The sequence below is a fragment of the Lathyrus oleraceus genome, chromosome 6 (assembly GCF_024323335.1).
Source record: "Lathyrus oleraceus cultivar Zhongwan6 chromosome 6, CAAS_Psat_ZW6_1.0, whole genome shotgun sequence".
In the NCBI taxonomy this organism is placed as follows: Eukaryota; Viridiplantae; Streptophyta; class Magnoliopsida; order Fabales; family Fabaceae; genus Lathyrus; species Lathyrus oleraceus.
Genome location: NC_066584.1, coordinates 356108869 through 356126160, shown reverse-complemented (window position 1 = coordinate 356126160; position 17292 = coordinate 356108869). Strand labels below are relative to the sequence as shown.

The following is a 17292-nucleotide window of genomic DNA, read 5'->3' as shown; positions in this document are numbered from 1 at the left end:
TCCCGAGGATGTCAGAGGAAAGAAAGAGATAGAATTCTTGGAATTGAAGCAGGGTAACCGGACTGTTACTGAGTATGCTGCGAAGTTCACCGAGCTGTCAAAGTACTATACTCCCTATAATGATGCTGCTGGAGAATTTTCGAAATGTGTGAAGTTTGAGAACGGGTTGCGTCCTGAGATCAAACAAGCTATTGGATATCAGAGGATCAGAGTGTTTTCTGACTTGGTTGACTGTTGCAGAATTTTTGAACAGGATTCCAAGGCTAGAGCTGAGAGCTATCAGCAGAGGGTTGATAGGAAGGGTAAGAATCAGATGGATCGTGGAAAACCGTATGCAGCTGGCAGAGGTTTTCAGAAGCAGAGTGGGATGAAGAGGCCTAGTGGGGGAGACTCTAGTGCTCCTGTTAAGTGTTACAGGTGTGGTCGGGCTGGACATCGTGTTCATGAGTGTACCAGTGCTGAGATGAAGTGTTTCAAGTGTGGCAAGAGTGGTCATTTGGCTGCAGAGTGTCGGTTGAAGACTGTAACTTGTTTCAACTGTGGAGAGTTGGGTCATATCAGTCCACAGTGTCCTAAGCCGAAGAAGGAGAATCAGTCAGGAGGCAAGGTTTTTGCTCTATCAGGTTCTGAGGCTTCTGCAGATGATCGTTTGATCAGAGGTACGTGTTATATTAATGGCTTTCCTCTTGTAGCTATTATTGACACAGGTGCAACTCATTCTTTTATATCGTTGGATTGTGCTGTGAAAACTTAAGTTAGAGATATCTGAGATGCATGGAAGTATGGTGATTGATACTCCTGCGAAGGGTTCAGTGACTACTACTTCGGTTTGTTTGAGTTGTCCTTTGAGTATTTTTGGTAGAGACTTTGGGATAGACCTTGTGTGTCTTCCATTAGTGCAGATCGATGTTATCTTGGGTATGAACTGGTTGGTGTTTAACCGAGTTTCTATCAATTGTTTTGATAAGACTGTGATATTTCCTGAGGTTGAGGAAGGAAAGGATTTGTTTCTATCAGCTAGGCAGGTGAATGAGGAAGTAGCAGATGGGGCAGAGTTGTTTATGCTGTTGGCAACTTTAGAGGCTAAAGATAAACTGGTGATTCGTGATCTAGCAGTGGTGTGTGATTTTCCTGATGTATTTCCGGAAGAGGTGAATGAATTGCCGCCAGAGCGTGAAGTTGAGTTCTCGATTGATTTGGTACCTGGTACTAGACCGATATCGATGGCTCCGTATCGTATGTCTGCTGTTGAGTTAGCTGAATTGAAGAGTCAGCTGGAAGATCTGTTGGATAAGCAATTTATTCGTCCGAGTGTGTCACCGTGGGGTGCACCAGTGTTGTTGGTTAAGAAGAAAGAAGGTACGATGAGGTTGTGTGTGGACTACAGGCAACTGAATAAAGTGACGATCAAGAATCGGTATCCTTTGCCGAGGATTGATGATCTGATGGATCAGTTGGTTGGTGCGAGCGTGTTCAGCAAGATAGATTTGAGGTCTGGGTATCATCAGATACGTGTGAAAACTGAGGACATTCAGAAGACTGCTTTCAGGACAAGGTATGGACATTATGAGTATTCTGTAATGCCTTTTGGTGTGACTAATGCGCCTGGAGTATTTATGGAGTATATGAATAGGATTTTTCACCCGTATCTAGATCAGTTTGTTGTGGTGTTTATTGATGACATTTTGGTGTATTCGAAATCTGAAGAAGAACATGCTGAGCATTTGAGAGTGGTGTTGGAAGTTCTGCGAGACAAGAAGTTATTTGCTAAACTCTCTAAGTGTGAATTTTGGTTAGAAGAAGTTAGTTTTCTTGGTCATGTGATTTCAAGAGGTGGTGTTGCTGTGGATCCTTCTAAGATAGAAGCGGTAGCTAAGTGGGAAGCTCCTAAGTCTGTGACTGAGATTCGAAGTTTCCTTGGATTGGCTGGTTACTATAGGAAGTTCATTGAGGGATTTTCTAAGTTGGCGTTACCGTTGACGATGTTGACTAGAAAGGGGCAAGCGTTTGTTTGGGACTCGAAATGTGAAGAAGGTTTCCAAGAGTTAAAGAGAAGGTTGACTACTGCTCCTATTTTGATATTACCGAGTTCGTCGGAACCATTTGAGGTTTACTGTGATGCTTCCTTGTTGGGTTTAGGTGGTGTATTGATGCAGAATAAGCAGGTTATAGCTTATGCTTCGAGACAGCTGAGGGTTCATGAAAGGAACTATCCGACGCACGATTTGGAGTTGGCAGCTGTAGTGTTTGTGTTGAAGTTGTGGAGGCATTACTTGTATGGATCAAGATTTGAGGTTTTCAGTGACCATAAGAGTTTAAAGTATTTGTTTGATCAGAAAGAGCTGAATATGAGACAGAGGAGATGGTTAGAGTTTCTGAAGGATTATGATTTTGGTTTGAATTACCATCCAGGTAAAGCAAATGTAGTGGCTGATGCATTGAGTCGGAAATCATTACATATGTCTATGTTAATGGTTAGGGAATTGGATCTAATTGAGCAGTTCAGAGACTTGAGTTTGGTGTGTGAGGGCACTCACAATAGTGTTAAATTGGGAATGTTGAAGTTAACAAGTGGTATTCTGGATGAGATCAGAGAGGGTCAGAAATCTGATATGCATTTGGTTGATAAGTTGACCCTCGTGAAGCAAGGTCAAGGTGGTGAATTCAGAGTTGATGAGAATGGTGTTTTAAAATTTGGTAATCGGGTGTGTATTCCGGATGTTACCGAGCTTAAGAAGAGTATTCTTGAGGAAGGACATCGTAGTGGCTTGAGTATCCATCCTGGAGCTACGAAGATGTATCATGATTTGAAGAAGTTATTTTGGTGGCCGGGAATGAAAAGAGAAATTGCAAGTTTTGTGTATTCTTGTTTGACTTGTCAGAAGTCAAAGATTGAGCATCAAAAGCCGTCTGGACTAATGCAACCGTTGGCTATTCCAGAGTGGAAGTGGGATAGTATCAGTATGGATTTTGTTTCGGGTTTACCGAGGACAAGTAGGAATTTGAAGCTATTTGGGTGATTGTTGACAGATTGACGAAATCGGCTCATTTCATTCCGATCAGAATGGATTATCCGTTAGAAAGATTAGCCGAGTTGTATATTGAGAAGATCGTAAGTTTGCATGGTATTCCGTCGAGTATTGTTTCGGACAGAGATCCTAGATTTACATCGAAGTTCTGGGAAAGTTTGCAGAGGGCGTTGGGAACTAAGCTGAGATTGAGTTCTGCATATCATCCGCAGACTGATGGTCAGACTGAGAGGACGATTCAGTCATTAGAGGATCTGTTGAGGGCTTGTGTTTTGGAAAAAGGAGGTGCTTGGGATTGTTATTTGCCTTTGATTGAGTTTACCTACAACAATAGTTTTCATTCGAGCATTGGTATGGCACCGTTTGAAGCTTTGTATGGTAGGCGATGTCGGACACCTTTATGTTGGTATGAGTCCGGTGAGAGTGCTGTGGTTGGACCAGAGATTGTTCAACAGACTACAGAAAAGATTAAGATGATTCAGGAGAAGATGAGAATTGCTCAGAGTCGTCAGAAGAGTTATCATGACAAGAGGAGGAAGTCACTTGAGTTCCAAGAGGGAGATCATGTGTTTCTTCGTGTTACTCCGATAACTGGTGTTGGTCGAGCTTTGAAGTCAAAGAAGTTGACACCTCGATTTATTGGTCCTTATCAGATTTTAGAAAGGATAGGAGAGGTAGCCTATCGTGTCGCTTTACCGCCGTCGCTTGCGAATTTGCATGAGGTTTTTCATGTGTCTCAGTTGAGGAGGTATATTCATGATCCGTCGCATGTAATCCAAATAGATGATGTACAGGTGAGAGATAACCTGACTGTTGAAACATCACCCATGAGGATCGAGGATCGAGAGTTGAAGCAGTTGCGGGGTAAAGAGATTGCCTTGGTGAAGGTAGCTTGGGGAGGACCAGCAGGTGGCAACGTGACTTGGGAACTGGAGAGTAAGGTGAAGGAATCTTACCCAGAGTTGTTCGCTTGAGGTATGTTTTCGAGGACGAAAACTCTTTTAGTGGGGGAGAGTTGTAACACCCCGATAATAATAAAATAATTATTTAAAATTGAGTTAATAATTTATTTATTAATTTAATTAAATAATTGGGAATTTTATTATTATTAGTATTTGTTGGATTATTATTATTATTATTATTATTATTTGGAAAATATATAAGTTGGAAATAAGAGAAAAGAGCCTCATTTGGAACAGAAGGGTTTTCACGTGAAAAGTTGAGAAGCTGCAGAGAAGAGGAAAAAGGGCAAGAGAAAAACTGAAGAGCACGGTTGAAGAACAGAAAAGCTAAAGCTTAGAATCGCCGGATTAACTCAGGTAAGGGGGGTTTATCGTCGATTAATGGGTATTATGGGATAATATGTAGTGGGTAGTGATAAGCCGTTAAGTTAGCCCTAATTGGGACTGTATATGCTGAAATTGATGTTGGTTAAACTGTGTAAAATCTGTAAATTGAATCGGTAGTTGTGTGAGTCTTGAATGTTAGACTAGGGCAAGAACCCCAACCAAAAACTTGAATCGGTACTACCAATTTACCAAAACAAATTGTTATGTTTAGAGATGGTTTCAGATGAGGAAACGGCCGGAAAACCGGATCTGCGTAAGCTGACAGAACCCTGGAATAATGCAGAAAATCTGAGTCTGCGCGCGAGCGGTCGACCATAGGGTCGGCGTGCGCTGACCCGTGAGGCATGCGCCGACTGCATGCGTCGACGCAAGGGATTTTGCGCTGACCCGTGAGGCATGCGCCGACTGCATACGTCGACGCAAAGGAGTTTCGCGCTGACTCCCTCCAGTTGGGCAGAGTGGAAAAATTGGATATTTAATGTGGTGTACATAATTGAGAGCTGAATTATGTTGGTACATGATGTGATAGGGAATTATACCCCTCTGTTGTGAGCAGTATAAGTATTAGTAGAGAGTGTTAATACTGTGTTTAATTGATTTGCATAATAATAATGTGTTGATGATGTATGATGGCATGCATAGTGAGGTGAATGTATATATTATGCCTGTGTTGTGAATGGACTGCTGTATGGCTTATATGTGTGAGCTTATGTCCGTTGTGAATTGTTGTTGATGCTGCATTGCTAGATGATTAGCGTGCATAGCATAGCCTTCGGGGCTGTAGCTAATTCCCATGGCGAGGAATTAGTGAGTGAATCATTGTGGAGTTGTTGTTGATGTTTGCATACTAGATGATTAGTGTGCATAGTCTAGCCTTCGGGGCTGTAGCTAATTCCCATGGTGAGGAATTAGTGAGTGAGTCATTAGATCTCAATGAGGGGAACTAATGAGCTTAGTAGCCGTATCCGGAGGGATCGGTGAGCTTGAACTATATGTTCAAGAATAGTCGGTACCGCACGTGTAGAGTCTCATTGCATAATGAATGTATGGCATATAATATGAATGGATGTATTCCAGTATTATATGTGGGTGGTGTGTTGTGTTGTTGATGTTGATTGTGGTCGAGAATCTACTGTTAAGTATGTTGTTGGAACGGATATTGCTGTTGCTGAATGCGTAGTATGATTAGGGTGATTTAATGCGTTAATTACTTAACATTACATAATGTTGTATAATGCTTATTTATAGATTGAGGAACTCACCCTTACACCTATTTTTCAGGTAACGAGAAATGAATCGAGTAGAAGCTAATGCTTGGAGTCTAGAGTAGTTCTTATGGGTCATGCTCTGATAGATGTAACATCGGGAGGGGGTGTTTTAACTAAGATGTTATTGGTTGTTGAATGATTTACATGTATTGTGTTACATGTTTTACTTGATGTAGAATTTATTCCGCTGCGAATTATGCAAAGAATCTTATTTTAATTGAATAAATGAGCATGACATGATAATATGATGAACGTTGAAAAGAAAATGATTGTGTGACACCCTTCGGGGCATAATTACTCTGATGAATATATTGTTATTTTAATTATAATAATTTGGGGTGTTTAGAAGGGTGTTACAGGATACATATTATCATTCTCACCTTTAGGTCTACATCGTAACACTATCTTGTATTGATGTTAAACCTTGTTTACTTGAGCACATATGACAATTTCTTTCCTTCTTGTTTAGATTATTCTTTCTTCTTGCTGAGGTAAAATGATCAGATTTTAAGTTTCGTTGAATCTTGTGTAGATGATAATTTGTGTTCCTCTAGGGAGATATGATCACTTCTTTGTCGCGGTGCATTTGACCATTTAGAATTGAGGTCTAGATGGTAAAACTTGTCGACTAAGGCATAGATGATCATTTCTTCTATAGATGATCAAGTCTTTATTTTTTTGTAGATGTTTACAAGTATTCTATATGCAAAAACAAAAACATTCAAATATAATTTTCATAATTAAATTTTTCTCATTGAAACTCTACAAATAAAAGTTATTGTTCTTCATAACAAATCTGGTTCAACACATTCCAATCATGTAACTACCATAGTAGACTTTGCTTATTATTTGTACATATTAAGTTATTTAACATTTTTCTTCTAAATAAATAACTATTCTAATTTTAGTAACTACACATATAAAAATTAGGATGCCCCTCTAATTACTCAATCATCCCATTTTTATTGACTTTGCTATCAAATGTATGATTGATACCTTTAATATGAGATCACAAACATTATAGTTATGTTTTTTAAAGAGTCACATAAATGTATAATTATGAATGCTTGTTAACTTAATAAGTGTAAAATTTTTGAGCTAAAGATTTTGGAATGATTTGAAAGATTAATTGTAAAATTAATTTTGCGGTGGGATATATTTCATCCATGTTTCACTTCTCATGATATAATGCTATAAATGTGTTTTTGTAACAAAAAATCAATCCTTGATGTTCGGTGGATTAAATTATTTGTTGATTTAATAAGGTAGTACCTTCGTCTTTTATTATAAGTCGCTTTGCAAAAATATTTTGTACCACAATATAAGTTGTTTTATAATATCAATGAATGATTAATGTTATTTTCCCTATTATACCCATACCTATTTATTACTCTCTCTCCTTTCAATTATGTCAATTTATTTTTCCAATATAATCAATGAAGGACAATTTTGTAAAACCCTTCATAATTTCTCTTTTTCATACCATAATTATTACATTTCTTAATACATGTGAAAAGTCAAAAACGACTTATAACAAAAAACGGAGGGAGTATTAATTATAGTGTTATGAAATAAAGGTTTTAAGATTTTTAAAACGTATATGACAAGTTTCTAAAATTGTTTTGGTAGAGATAAGATTTAAATTATTCCTAAAATGCATGAAACTTTTATGCTTTAAAGTTATACTATATTTGTTTATTTTGATTATACTCAATATGTAAGTTCAGGGCGCTACAAAATTTCTATAACTATATATAATAAGTATCGTATAGATTTTATGATTTAATCTTTATGATTTAAAATTTATTGATACAAAACTAAGTCATAATTCCATTTTTTTATTCAACCACTAAAATTAGCCGACTTAGCTCAGTGGTAGAGCGCGTGGCTTTTAACCACGTGGTCGTGGGTTCGATCCCCACAGTCGGTGCATTCAATTATTATGTATAATCATGTCTATTAGGATACATATTATCATTCTCACCTTTAGGTCTACATCGTAACACTATCTTGTATTGATGTTAAACCTTGTTTACATCGTAACACCTTTAGATTATTCTTTCTTCTTGCTGAGGTAAAATGATCAGATTTTAAGTTTCGTTGAATCTTGTGTAGATGATAATTTGTGTTCCTCTAGGGAGATATGATCACTTCTTTGTCGCGGTGCATTTGACCATTTAGAATTGAGGTCTAGATGGTAAAACTTGTCGACTAAGGCATAGATGATCATTTCTTCTATAGATGATCAAGTCTTTATTTTTTGTAGATGTTTACAAGTATTCTATATGCAAAAACAAAAACATTCAAATATTAAATTTTCATAATTAAATTTTTCTCATTGAAACTCTACAAATAAAAGTTATTGTTCTTAATAACAAATCTGGTTCAACACATTCCAATCATGTAACTACCATAGTAGACTTTGCTTATTATTTGTACATATTAAGTTATTTAACATTTTTCTTCTAAATAAATAACTATTCTAATTTTAGTAACTACACATATAAAAATTAGGATGCCCCTCTAATTACTCAATCATCCCATTTTAATTGACTTTGCTATCAAATGTATGATTGATACCTTTAATATGAGATCACAAACATTATAGTTATGTTTTTTAAACAGTTACATAAATGTATAATTATGAATGCTTGTTAACTTAATAAGTGTAAAAAATTTGAGCTAAAGATTTTGGAATGATTTGAAAGATTAATTGTAAAATTAATTTTGCGGTGGGATATATTTCATCCATGTTTCACTTCTCATGATATAATGCTATAAATGTGTTTTTGTAACAAAAAATCAATCCTTGATGTTCGGTGGATTAAATTATTTGTTGATTTAATAAGGTAGTACCTTCGTCTTTTATTATAAGTCGCTTTGCAAAAATATTTTGTACCACAATATAAGTTGTTTTATAATATCAATGAATGATTAATGTTATTTTCCCTATTATACCCATACCTATTTATTACTCTCTCTCCTTTCAATTATGTCAATTTATTTTTCCAATATAATCAATGAAGGACAATTTTGTAAAACCCTTCATAATTTCTCTTTTTCATACCATAATTATTACATTTCTTAATACATGTGAAAAGTCAAAAACGACTTATAACAAAAAACGGAGGGAGTATTAATTATAGTGTTATGAAATAAAGGTTTTAAGATTTTTAAAACGTATATGACAAGTTTCTAAAATTGTTTTGGTAGAGATAAGATTTAAATTATTCCTAAAATGCATGAAACTTTTATGCTTTAAAGTTATACTATATTTGTTTATTTTGATTATACTCAATATGTAAGTTCAGGGCGCTACAAAATTTCTATAACTATATATAATAAGTATCGTATAGATTTTATGATTTAATCTTTATGATTTAAAATTTATTGATACAAAATTAAGTCATAATTCCATTTTTTTATTCAACCACTAAAATTAGCCGACTTAGCTCAGTGGTAGAGCGCGTGGCTTTTAACCACGTGGTCGTGGGTTCGATCCCCACAGTCGGCGCATTCAATTTTTCTTTTAATATTATAATATAATTAACACATAGGTTTGTTTTTAACACTTGATGTAGGGGACATAGCAGAACATTGTTTCATGAATGAGGTGTAGGAGATCAACTCTTTGATTAGGCAAAACTAGTTATTTCCATTGATTATGTATAATCATGTCTATTAGGATACATATTATCATTCTCACCTTTAGGTCTACATCGTACCACTATCTTGTATTGATGTTAAACCTTGTTTACTTGAGCACATATGACAATTTCTTTCCTTCTTGTTTAGATTATTCTTTCTTCTTGCTGAGGTAAAATGATCAGATTTTAAGTTTCGTTGAATCTTGTGTAGATGATAATTTGTCTTCCTCTAGGGAGATATGATCATTTCTTTGTCGCGGTGCATTTGACCATTTAGTATTGAGGTCTAGATGGTAAAACTTGTCGACTAAGGCATAGATGATCATTTCTTCTATAGATGATCATTTCTTCTATAGATGATCAAATCTTTATTTTTTTGTAGATGTTTACAAGTATTCTATATGCAAAAACAAAAACATTCAAATATTAAATTTTCATAATTAAATTTTTCTCATTGAAACTCTACAAATAAAAGTTATTGTTCTTCATAACAAATCTGGTTCAACACATTCCAATCATGTAACTACCATAGTAGACTTTGCTTATTATTTGTACATATTAAGTTATTTAACATTTTTCTTCTAAATAAATAACTATTCTAATTTTAGTAACTACACATATAAAAATTAGGATGCCCCTCTAATTACTCAATCATCCCATTTTTATTGACTTTGCTATCAAATGTATGATTGATACCTTTAATATGAGATCACAAACATTATAGTTATGTTTTTTAAACAGTCACATAAATGTATAATTATGAATGCTTGTTAACTTAATAAGTGTAAAATTTTGAGCTAAAGATTTTGGAATGATTTGAAAGATTAATTGTAAAATTAATTTTGCGGTGGGATATATTTCATCCATGTTTCACTTCTCATGATATAATGCTATAAATGTGTTTTTGTAACAAAAAATCAATCCTTGATGTTCGGTGGATTAAATTATTTGTTGATTTAATAAGGTAGTACCTTCGTCTTTTATTATAAGTCGCTTTGCAAAAATATTTTGTACCACAATATAAGTTGTTTTATAATATCAATGAATGATTAATGTTATTTTCCCTATTATACCCATACCTATTTATTACTCTCTCTCCTTTCAATTATGTCAATTTATTTTTCCAATATAATCAATGAAGGACAATTTTGTAAAACCCTTCATAATTTCTCTTTTTCATACCATAATTATTACATTTCTTAATACATGTGAAAAGTCAAAAACGACTTATAACAAAAAACGGAGGGAGTATTAATTATAGTGTTATGAAATAAAGGTTTTAAGATTTTTAAAACGTATATGACAAGTTTCTAAAATTGTTTTGGTAGAGATAAGATTTAAATTATTCCTAAAATGCATGAAACTTTTATGCTTTAAAGTTATACTATATTTGTTTATTTTGATTATACTCAATATGTAAGTTCAGGGCGCTACAAAATTTCTATAACTATATATAATAAGTATCGTATAGATTTTATGATTTAATCTTTATGATTTAAAATTTATTGATACAAAACTAAGTCATAATTCCATTTTTTTATTCAACCACTAAAATTAGCCGACTTAGCTCAGTGGTAGAGCGCGTGGCTTTTAACCACGTGGTCGTGGGTTCGATCCCCACAGTCGGTGCATTCAATTATTATGTATAATCATGTCTATTAGGATACATATTATCATTCTCACCTTTAGGTCTACATCGTAACACTATCTTGTATTGATGTTAAACCTTGTTTACATCGTAACCCTTTAGATTATTCTTTCTTCTTGCTGAGGTAAAATGATCAGATTTTAAGTTTCGTTGAATCTTGTGTAGATGATAATTTGTGTTCCTCTAGGGAGATATGATCACTTCTTTGTCGCGGTGCATTTGACCATTTAGAATTGAGGTCTAGATGGTAAAACTTGTCGACTAAGGCATAGATGATCATTTCTTCTATAGATGATCAAGTCTTTATTTTTTGTAGATGTTTACAAGTATTCTATATGCAAAAACAAAAACATTCAAATATTAAATTTTCATAATTAAATTTTTCTCATTGAAACTCTACAAATAAAAGTTATTGTTCTTCATAACAAATCTGGTTCAACACATTCCAATCATGTAACTACCATAGTAGACTTTGCTTATTATTTGTACATATTAAGTTATTTAACATTTTTCTTCTAAATAAATAACTATTCTAATTTTAGTAACTACACATATAAAAATTAGGATGCCCCTCTAATTACTCAATCATCCCATTTTTATTGACTTTGCTATCAAATGTATGATTGATACCTTTAATATGAGATCACAAACATTATAGTTATGTTTTTTAAACAGTTACATAAATGTATAATTATGAATGCTTGTTAACTTAATAAGTGTAAAAAATTTGAGCTAAAGATTTTGGAATGATTTGAAAGATTAATTGTAAAATTAATTTTGCGGTGGGATATATTTCATCCATGTTTCACTTCTCATGATATAATGCTATAAATGTGTTTTTGTAACAAAAAATCAATCCTTGATGTTCGGTGGATTAAATTATTTGTTGATTTAATAAGGTAGTACCTTCGTCTTTTATTATAAGTCGCTTTGCAAAAATATTTTGTACCACAATATAAGTTGTTTTATAATATCAATGAATGATTAATGTTATTTTCCCTATTATACCCATACCTATTTATTACTCTCTCTCCTTTCAATTATGTCAATTTATTTTTCCAATATAATCAATGAAGGACAATTTTGTAAAACCCTTCATAATTTCTCTTTTTCATACCATAATTATTACATTTCTTAATACATGTGAAAAGTCAAAAACGACTTATAACAAAAAACGGAGGGAGTATTAATTATAGTGTTATGAAATAAAGGTTTTAAGATTTTTAAAACGTATATGACAAGTTTCTAAAATTGTTTTGGTAGAGATAAGATTTAAATTATTCCTAAAATGCATGAAACTTTTATGCTTTAAAGTTATACTATATTTGTTTATTTTGATTATACTCAATATGTAAGTTCAGGGCGCTACAAAATTTCTATAACTATATATAATAAGTATCGTATAGATTTTATGATTTAATCTTTATGATTTAAAATTTATTGATACAAAACTAAGTCATAATTCCATTTTTTTATTCAACCACTAAAATTAGCCGACTTAGCTCAGTGGTAGAGCGCGTGGCTTTTAACCACGTGGTCGTGGGTTCGATCCCCACAGTCGGCGCATTCAATTTTTCTTTTAATATATATAACATAATTAACACATAGGTTTGTTTTTAACACTTGATGTAGGGGACATAGCAGAACATTGTTTCATGAATGAGGTGTAGGAGATCAACTCTTTGATTAGGCAAAACTAGTTATTTCCATTGATTATGTATAATCATGTCTATTAGGATACATATTATCATTCTCACCTTTAGGTCTACATGGTAACACTATCTTGTATTGATGTTAAACCTTGTTTACTTGAGCACATATGACTATTTCTTTCTTTTCTTGTTTAGATTATTCTTTCTTCTTGCTGAGGTAAAATGATCAGATTTTAAGTTTCGTTGAATCTTGTGTAGATGATAATTTGTCTTCCTCTAGAGAGATATGAACATTTCTTTGTCGCGGTGCATTTGACCATTTAGAATTGAGGTCTAGATGGTAAAACTTGTCGACTAAGGCATAGATGATCATTTCTTCTATAGATGATCAAGTCTTTATTTTTTTGTAGATGTTTACAAGTATTCTATATGCAAAAACAAAAACATTCAAATATTAAATTTTCATAATTAAATTTTTCTCATTGAAACTCTACAAATAAAAGTTATTGTTCTTCATAACAAATCTGGTTCAACACATTCCAATCATGTAACTACCATAGTAGACTTTGCTTATTATTTGTACATATTAAGTTATTTAACATTTTTCTTCTAAATAAATAACTATTCTAATTTTAGTAACTACACATATAAAAATTAGGATGCCCCTCTAATTACTCAATCATCCCATTTTTATTGACTTTGCTATCAAATGTATGATTGATACCTTTAATATGAGATCACAAACATTATAGTTATGTTTTTTAAACAGTCACATAAATGTATAATTATGAATGCTTGTTAACTTAATAAGTGTAAAATTTTGAGCTAAAGATTTTGGAATGATTTGAAAGATTAATTGTAAAATTAATTTTGCGGTGGGATATATTTCATCCATGTTTCACTTCTCATGATATAATGCTATAAATGTGTTTTTGTAACAAAAAATCAATCCTTGATGTTCGGTGGATTAAATTATTTGTTGATTTAATAAGGTAGTACCTTCGTCTTTTATTATAAGTCGCTTTGCAAAAATATTTTGTACCACAATATAAGTTGTTTTATAATATCAATGAATGATTAATGTTATTTTCCCTATTATACCCATACCTATTTATTACTCTCTCTCCTTTCAATTATGTCAATTTATTTTTCCAATATAATCAATGAAGGACAATTTTGTAAAACCCTTCATAATTTCTCTTTTTCATACCATAATTATTACATTTCTTAATACATGTGAAAAGTCAAAAACGACTTATAACAAAAAACGGAGGGAGTATTAATTATAGTGTTATGAAATAAAGGTTTTAAGATTTTTAAAACGTATATGACAAGTTTCTAAAATTGTTTTGGTAGAGATAAGATTTAAATTATTCCTAAAATGCATGAAACTTTTATGCTTTAAAGTTATACTATATTTGTTTATTTTGATTATACTCAATATGTAAGTTCAGGGCGCTACAAAATTTCTATAACTATATATAATAAGTATCGTATAGATTTTATGATTTAATCTTTATGACTTAAAATTTATTGATACAAAACTAAGTCATAATTCCATTTTTTTATTCAACCACTAAAATTAGCCGACTTAGCTAAGTGGTAGAGCGCGTGGCTTTTAACCACGTGGTCGTGGGTTCGATCCCCACAGTCGGCGCATTCAATTATTATGCATAATCATGTCTATTAGGATACATATTATCATTCTCACCTTTAGGTCTACATCGTAACACTATCTTGTATTGATGTTAAACCTTGTTTACTTGAGCACATATGACAATTTCTTTCCTTCTTGTTTAGATTATTCTTTCTTCTTGCTGAGGTAAAATGATCAGATTTTAAGTTTCGTTGAATCTTGTGTAGATGATAATTTGTGTTCCTCTAGGGAGATATGATCACTTCTTTGTCGCGGTGCATTTGACCATTTAGAATTGAGGTCTAGATGGTAAAACTTGTCGACTAAGGCATAGATGATCATTTCTTCTATAGATGATCAAGTCTTTATTTTTTGTAGATGTTTACAAGTATTCTATATGCAAAAACAAAAACATTCAAATATTAAATTTTCATAATTAAATTTTTCTCATTGAAACTCTACAAATAAAAGTTATTGTTCTTCATAACAAATCTGGTTCAACACATTCCAATCATGTAACTACCATAGTAGACTTTGCTTATTATTTGTACATATTAAGTTATTTAACATTTTTCTTCTAAATAAATAACTATTCTAATTTTAGTAACTACACATATAAAAATTAGGATGCCCCTCTAATTACTCAATCATCCCATTTTAATTGACTTTGCTATCAAATGTATGATTGATACCTTTAATATGAGATCACAAACATTATAGTTATGATTTTTAAACAGTTACATAAATGTATAATTATGAATGCTTGTTAACTTAATAAGTGTAAAAAATTTTGAGCTAAAGATTTTGGAATGATTTGAAAGATTAATTGTAAAATTAATTTTGCGGTGGGATATATTTCATCCATGTTTCACTTCTCATGATATAATGCTATAAATGTGTTTTTGTAAGAAAAAATCAATCCTTGATGTTCGGTGGATTAAATTATTTGTTGATTTAATAAGGTAGTACCTTCGTCTTTTATTATAAGTCGCTTTGCAAAAATATTTTGTACCACAATATAAGTTGTTTTATAATATCAATGAATGATTAATGTTATTTTCCCTATTATACCCATACCTATTTATTACTCTCTCTCCTTTCAATTATGTCAATTTATTTTTCCAATATAATCAATGAAGGACAATTTTGTAAAACCCTTCATAATTTCTCTTTTTCATACCATAATTATTACATTTCTTAATACATGTGAAAAGTCAAAAACGACTTATAACAAAAAACGGAGGGAGTATTAATTATAGTGTTATGAAATAAAGGTTTTAAGATTTTTAAAACGTATATGACAAGTTTCTAAAATTGTTTTGGTAGAGATAAGATTTAAATTATTCCTAAAATGCATGAAACTTTTATGCTTTAAAGTTATACTATATTTGTTTATTTTGATTATACTCAATATGTAAGTTCAGGGCGCTACAAAATTTCTATAACTATATATAATAAGTATCGTATAGATTTTATGATTTAATCTTTATGATTTAAAATTTATTGATACAAAACTAAGTCATAATTCCATTTTTTTATTCAACCACTAAAATTAGCCGACTTAGCTCAGTGGTAGAGCGCGTGGCTTTTAACCACGTGGTCGTGGGTTCGATCCCCACAGTCGGCGCATTCAATTTTTCTTTTATATATAACATAATTAACACATAGGTTTGTTTTTAACACTTGATGTAGGGGACATAGCAGAACATTGTTTCATTGATCTTTGATTAGGCAAAACTAGTTATTTCCATTGATTATGTATAATCATGTCTATTAGGATACATATTATCATTCTCACCTTTAGGTCTACATGGTAACACTATCTTGTATTGATGTTAAACCTTGTTTACTTGAGCACATATGACAATTTCTTTCCTTCTTGTTTAGATTATTCTTTCTTCTTGCTGAGGTAAAATGATCAGATTTTAAGTTTCGTTGAATCTTGTGTAGATGATAATTTGTGTTCCTCTAGGGAGATATGATCATTTCTTTGTCGCGGTGCATTTGACCATTTAGAATTGAGGTCTAGATGGTAAAACTTGTCGACTAAGGCATAGATGATCATTTCTTCTATAGATGATCAAGTCTTTATTTTTTGTAGATGTTTACAAGTATTCTATATGCAAAAACAAAAACATTCAAATATTAAATTTTCATAATTAAATTTTTCTCATTGAAACTCTACAAATAAAAGTTATTGTTCTTCATAACAAATCTGGTTCAACACATTCCAATCATGTAACTACCATAGTAGACTTTGCTTATTATTTGTACATATTAAGTTATTTAACATTTTTCTTCTAAATAAATAACTATTCTAATTTTAGTAACTACACATATAAAATTAGGATGCCCCTCTAATTACTCAATCATCCCATTTTTATTGACTTTGCTATCAAATGTATGATTGATACCTTTAATATGAGATCACAAACATTATAGTTATTTTTTTAAACAGTCACATAAATGTATAATTATGAATGCTTGTTAACTTAATAAGTGTAAAATTTTTGAGCTAAAGATTTTGGAATGATTTGAAAGATTAATTGTAAAATTAATTTTGCGGTGGGATATATTTCATCCATGTTTCACTTCTCATGATATAATGCTATAAATGTGTTTTTGTAACAAAAAATCAATCCTTGATGTTCGGTGGATTAAATTATTTGTTGATTTAATAAGGTAGTACCTTCGTCTTTTATTATAAGTCGCTTTGCAAAAATATTTTGTACCACAATATAAGTTGTTTTATAATATCAATGAATGATTAATGTTATTTTCCCTATTATACCCATACCTATTTATTACTCTCTCTCCTTTCAATTATGTCAATTTATTTTTCCATATAATCAATGAAGGACAATTTTGTAAAACCCTTCATAATTTCTCTTTTTCATACCATAATTATTACATTTCTTAATACATGTGAAAAGTCAAAAACGACTTATAACAAAAAACGGAGGGAGTATTAATTATAGTGTTATGAAATAAAGGTTTTAAGATTTTTAAAACGTATATGACAAGTTTCTAAAATTGTTTTGGTAGAGATAAGATTTAAATTAT

The 17292-nt window shown here is 31.9% G+C and overlaps 6 non-coding genes across 6 annotated transcripts; all 6 read left to right on the top strand.

The window, feature by feature from the left end:
* Window positions 1-7504: 7504 nt before the first annotated feature.
* Window positions 7505-7576, top strand: TRNAK-UUU (transfer RNA lysine (anticodon UUU)). Its single transcript has one exon. It is a non-coding gene; the product is annotated as a tRNA-Lys (tRNA).
* A 1512-nt stretch (window positions 7577-9088) lies between these two features.
* On the top strand, window positions 9089-9160 carry TRNAK-UUU (transfer RNA lysine (anticodon UUU)). The gene has a single exon. It is a non-coding gene; the product is annotated as a tRNA-Lys (tRNA).
* A 1690-nt stretch (window positions 9161-10850) lies between these two features.
* On the top strand, window positions 10851-10922 carry TRNAK-UUU (transfer RNA lysine (anticodon UUU)). The gene has a single exon. It is a non-coding gene; the product is annotated as a tRNA-Lys (tRNA).
* Window positions 10923-12433: 1511 nt separating this feature from the next.
* On the top strand, window positions 12434-12505 carry TRNAK-UUU (transfer RNA lysine (anticodon UUU)). Its single transcript has one exon. It is a non-coding gene; the product is annotated as a tRNA-Lys (tRNA).
* A 1673-nt stretch (window positions 12506-14178) lies between these two features.
* TRNAK-UUU (transfer RNA lysine (anticodon UUU)) lies at window positions 14179-14250 on the top strand. The gene has a single exon. It is a non-coding gene; the product is annotated as a tRNA-Lys (tRNA).
* Window positions 14251-15784: 1534 nt separating this feature from the next.
* Window positions 15785-15856, top strand: TRNAK-UUU (transfer RNA lysine (anticodon UUU)). Its single transcript has one exon. It is a non-coding gene; the product is annotated as a tRNA-Lys (tRNA).
* Window positions 15857-17292: the final 1436 nt, after the last annotated feature.